This window comes from Arachis stenosperma, chromosome 7 (assembly GCF_014773155.1).
Source record: "Arachis stenosperma cultivar V10309 chromosome 7, arast.V10309.gnm1.PFL2, whole genome shotgun sequence".
NCBI classification, from domain to species: Eukaryota; Viridiplantae; Streptophyta; class Magnoliopsida; order Fabales; family Fabaceae; genus Arachis; species Arachis stenosperma.
Genome location: NC_080383.1, coordinates 77,268,523 through 77,274,043, shown reverse-complemented (window position 1 = coordinate 77,274,043; position 5,521 = coordinate 77,268,523). Strand labels below are relative to the sequence as shown.

At 40.8% G+C, this 5,521-nt stretch overlaps 1 non-coding gene across 1 annotated transcript; it reads right to left on the bottom strand.

The window, feature by feature from the left end:
• Window positions 1-5,211: 5,211 nt before the first annotated feature.
• On the bottom strand, window positions 5,212-5,319 carry LOC130942809 (small nucleolar RNA R71). The gene has a single exon (XR_009071359.1). It is a non-coding gene; the product is annotated as a small nucleolar RNA R71 (small nucleolar RNA).
• Window positions 5,320-5,521: the final 202 nt, after the last annotated feature.

Below are 5,521 nucleotides of genomic sequence, written 5' to 3'. Positions count from 1 at the left end.
GGTCGAACAACCTTAAATCAGCTCACCGCGGTAGTCTCCACTCCCCACCTATGCATGAAGTTCCCAACCCCAGAAGGCATAGCTACCATAAAAGGAGACCAAAAGCTCGCGCGATGCTGCTATAACAAAAGCCTGAACCTTAAAGGCGACCCCAGAGGGAAAGAAGCCAATACCATTGAACTCGGGGGAACCCGGGCTCGCGAAGAATTTCGTCCTCAACCAAAAGACGAGACCGAAGAGGTCCAAATCGGAGACACCAGAGATAAAACAACAAACATCGGCAAAACCTAAAAGAAGACCTAAAGGAGCTACTAATAAAGTTCCTAAGGGACAACTCTGACCTCTTCGCATGGAAGGCCGCAGACATGCCCGGTATAGATCCCGGATTAATGTGCCACAAACTGGCAGTGTACCCTAGATCCCGACTAGTGCAGCAGAAGCGCAGAAAGCTCGGACCCGAAAGATCACAGGTCATAGAGGAACAGGTACAAGTCTTATTAGAGCCAGGGTTCATAAGGGAGGTCAAGTACCCACAATGGCTGGCCAATGTCGTACTGGTCAAAAAGCCAAATGGAAAGTGCAGATGTGTGTAAACTACACCGATCTCAACAAAGCCTACCCAAAAGACCCATACCCCCTCCCGAACATTGACACCCTAGTCAATGCCTCGTCCAGATACAAGTACCTCTCCTTCATGGACGCTTACTCAGGGTACAACCAGATCCCAATGCATCAACCAGACCAAGAAAAGACCTCGTTCCTAACCCCGAAAGCAAACTGTTGTTACGTAGTAATGCCGTTCGGACTCAAGAACGCGGGGGTCACATATCAGAGGTTGATGAACAAAATATTCGCCGACCACATCGAGAAGTTGATGGAAGTCTACGTAGATGACATGCTAGTAAAAACCCAAAAAGAGAAAATGCTACTACCCGACCTCGCCGAAGTATTCGACACAATAAGAAAGCACGAGATGAGACTAAATCCCACAAAGTGCACCTTCGCGGTAGAAGCTGGCAAATTCCTAGGGTTTATGCTCACCCGAAGAGGGATTGAGGCAAACCTAGACAAATGGCAAGCTATACTCAACATGAAAAGCCTGACCTGCATCAAGGAGGTACAACAGCTTAATAGAAGACTAGGCTTTATGCTCGCCCGAAGAGGGATTGAGGCAAACCCAGACAAATGGCAAGCTATACTCAACATGAAAAGCCTGACCTGCGTCAAGGAGGTACAACAGCTTAATAGAAGACTAGCCGCCTGATGAGCGGATAATTTGTATACTTTTTGGCATTGTTTTTAGTATGTTTTTGATATCTTTTAGTTAGATTTTAGTACATTTTTATTAGTTTTTATTTAAAATTCACTTTTCTGGACTTTACTATGAGTTTGTGTGTTTTTCTGTGATTTCAGGTATTTTCTGGCTGAAATTGAGGGACCTGAGCAAAAATCTGATTCAGAGACCAAAAAGGACTGCAGATGCTGTTGGATTCTGACCTCCCTGCACTCGAAGTGGATTTTCTGGAGCTACAGAAGCCCAATTGGCGCGCTCTCAACGGCGTTGGAAAGTAGACATCCAGGGCTTTCCAGCAATATATAATAGTTCATACTTTGTCCAAGATTTGATGGCCCAAACCCGCGAAGCAATCCGGCCTCAGGAATTCCAGCGTTAAACGCCGGAACAGGAATAAAAGTTGGAGTTAAACGCCCAAACTGGCATGGGAGCTGGCGTTTAACTCCAGAAAAGGTCTCTACACGAATTTCCTTGATTGCTCAGCCCAAGCACACACCAAGTGGGCCCGGAAGTGGATTTTTATGTCATTTACTCATTTCTGTACACCTTAGGTTACTAGTTTACTATTAATAGGACCTTTTACTATTGTATTAGTAGACTTTGGTAGCTATCTTCACTTTTATGCTATCTTAGATCTTTGGGAGGCTGGCCATTCGGCCATGCCTGGACCTTATGCTTATGTATTTTCAACGGTGGAGTTTCTACACACCATAGATTAAGGGTGTGAAGCTCTGCTGTACCTCGAGTATTAATGCAATTACTATTGTTCTTCTATTCAACTCCGCTTGTTCTTTATCTAAGATATCACTCGTTCTTCAACCTATGAACAAGGTGACTGACAACCATTCTTGTTCTACAAGCATTCGAGGCTTTAGTGAATATCTCTTGGATTCCTGATTGCACGATGCATGGTTGATCGCCTGACAACCGAGTGCTCGCCTGACAAACGAGCCAGCCATTCCGTGAGATCAGAGTCTTCGTGGTATAGGCAAGAACTGATGGCAGCATTCAAGAGAATCCGGAAGGTCTAACCTTGTCTGTGGTGTTCTGAGTAGGATTCAATGATTGAATGACTGTGACGTGCTTCAAACCTGTAACTTGCTGGGCGTTAGTGACAGACGCAAAAGAATCACTGGATTCTATTCCAGTAGGGGAGGGAACCACACCGGTGATTGGCAGCACTGTGACAGAGTGTGTGCATTAGCTTTCACTGCGAGGATGGGAGGTAGCTGCTGACAACAGTGAGACCCTACACGAGCTTGCCATGGAAAGGAGTAAGAAGGATTGGATGAAGGCTGTAGGAAAGCAGAGAGACGGAAGGGAAGGCATCTTCATACACTTGTCTGAAGCTCTTACACCAATGAATTACATAAGTATCACTATCTTTATCTTTTATGTTATTTTCGTTCATCACCATATACATCTGAGTTTGCCTGACTAAGATTTACAAGATGACCATAGCTTGCTTCAATACTAACAATCTCCGTGGGATCGACCCTTACTCACGTAAGGTTTTATTACTTGGACGACCCAGTGCACTTGCTGGTTAGTTGTGCGAAGTTGTGTAATGCCATGGTATTGAGCCACCAAGTTCTTGGAGCCATTACCGGGGATTATTTGAGTTGTGAAAAAGTATTGTTCACAATTTCGCGCACCAAGTTTTTGGCGCCGTTGCCGGGGATTGTTCATGTTTTGAGCAAGCTTTTGGTAACATCAGAGCCAAGATCCGGCAACAACATCAAATTTTTGGTGTTATTGCCCGGGATTGTTTAGGCTGGACAACTGACGGTTCATCTTGTTGCTTAGATTAGGTATTTTTTTTCGAAATTCTTGAAGGTGAATTCTAGAGTTTCATGATGATTTGTTGAGATCTGGCTGGCTGAGAAGCCATGTCTAATCTGATTGGACCGAGGTTTCAACTTATCACCACAAGAGCTTGTTGATTTCGTATCAATCTTGCTTTTGGAGCAGTGATTTGCTAAGGCTTGGCTGACCTTTGGTCATGTCTAGTGTTTTGGACCGAAGCTTTCTTTGAAAGCTTGGCTGGCTGTGAAGCCATGTCTAATTCCTGGACCGGAGCCTTAGACTAGCATTGCACTGATTCCTGGAATTCTCATTAAGAATTTTGATACTTTTTTTCACTTAATTTTCGAAAAATACAAAAAAATTTGCAAAACCATAAAATCCCAAAAATATTTCTTGTTTGAGTCTAGAGTCTCATCTTAAGTTTAGTGTCAAATGCATGTTTTTGTTATATTTTTCGAATCCATGCATATATTTCTTTGTTTTGATCTTTGAATTCTATTGACTTGAAGTATTTTGTGTGTCTCATATGCATTTTCATATTGTTAGTGTCAGTAGTACACAAACTGCTAAGTTTGGTGTCTTGCATGCATTGTTATTTGATTCTTGTTGCATTTTAAATTATTAAAAATCCAAAAATATTTTTAATTTGTGTCTTTTCAAGTCAATGATACAAAGGAGTGAAGATTCAAAACATACTGCAGAGGAATTATACAGAAAAAGCCGAGCATTCAAAAATGCCCAGTGAAGAAGGCAGACTGGCGTTTAAACGCCAGCCAGGGTACCTGGTTGGGCGTTTAACGCCCAAAGAGGTAGCATTTTGGGCGTTAAACGCCAGAATGTATACCATTCTGGGCGTTTAACGCCAGGATGGTGCTAGGGAGAAGATTTTGTTTTCAAATCAATTTTTTTTCAAGTTTTCAAATTTTTCAAAATCAAATCTTTTTCAAATCAAATCTTTTCAATCAAATGTTTTCAAAATCAATTTCTTTCCTTTTTAAAAGATACTTACTAACAATTAATGATTTGATTGAACATCTCAAATTTGTTACCTTTTCTGTTGAGAAAGGTTTTTAATGTTTGAATCATATCTTTTCTTGTTAGGCAAGTCATCAATTTTTAAAATCATATCTTTTCAAATTGTTTTTAAAATCATATCTTTTCAAATAGTTTTCAAATCATATCTTCTCAATCACATTTTTTTTCATATCTTCTTAACCACATCTTTTTCAAAATAACTTTCAATCAAATCTTCTTAATTTCTAATTTCAAATTCTTTTTCAAAAATCACTTAATTTCTTTTCCACTTTTATTTTCGAAAATTAATTAATGTTTTTCAAAATAATTTCAAAATTTTTCACTTGATTTTCGAAAATAAACTTCCCTCCTTCCCACATCCTTCTATTTATGGAGTGCCACTCCTTCTCAATGCACAATTCGAACCTTATCTAACTAAAGTTCGAATTTATCTTCTCCTTCTTCTTTCTATTTCTCTTTTCCTCTGACACTTAAAGGAATCTCTATACTGTGACATAGAGGATTCCACATTTTCTTGTTCCCTTCTCTTTCATATGAGCAGGAGCAAGGACAAAGGCATTCTTGTTGAAGCTGATCCTGAACCTGAAAGGACTTTGAAGAGAAAGCTAAGAGAAGCCAAAGCACAACTCTCTTTAGAGGACCTGACCGAATTCTCCAAAGAAGAAGAACACATGGCAGCCGAAAACAACAACAATGCCAACAATGCAAGGAAGGTGCTGGGTGACTTCACTGCACCTACTCCTGATTTCTTTGGGAGAAGCATCTCTATCCCTGCCATTGGAGCAAACAACTTTGAGCTTAAGCCTCAATTAGTTTCTCTAATGCAACAGAATTGCAAGTTCCATGGACTTCCAATGGAAGATCCTCATCAGTTTTTAGCTGAATTCTTGCAAATCTGTGACACAGTCAAGACTAATGGGGTTGACCCTGAAGTCTATAGACTGATGCTATTCCCTTTTGCTGTAAGAGACAGAGCTAGAATATGGTTGGACTCTCAACCTAAAGAAAGCCTGGACTCATGGGAAAAGCTAGTCAATGCCTTATTGGCAAAATTCTTTCCACCACAAAGATGGAGTAAGCTTAGAGTGGAAGTCCAAACCTTTAGACAAAAGGATGGAGAATCCCTCTATGAAGCTTGGGAAAGATACAAACAATTAATCAGAAAATGTCCTTCTGACATGCTTTCTGAATGGAGCATCATAGGTATTTTCTATGATGGTCTCTCTGAACTATCCAAGATGTCTTTGGATAGCTCTGCTGGAGGATCTCTTCATCTGAAGAAGACGCCTGCAGAAGCTCAGGAACTAATTGAAATGGTTGCAAATAACCAATTCATGTACACTTCTGAAAGAAATCCTGTGAACAATGGGACTAGTCAGAAGAAAG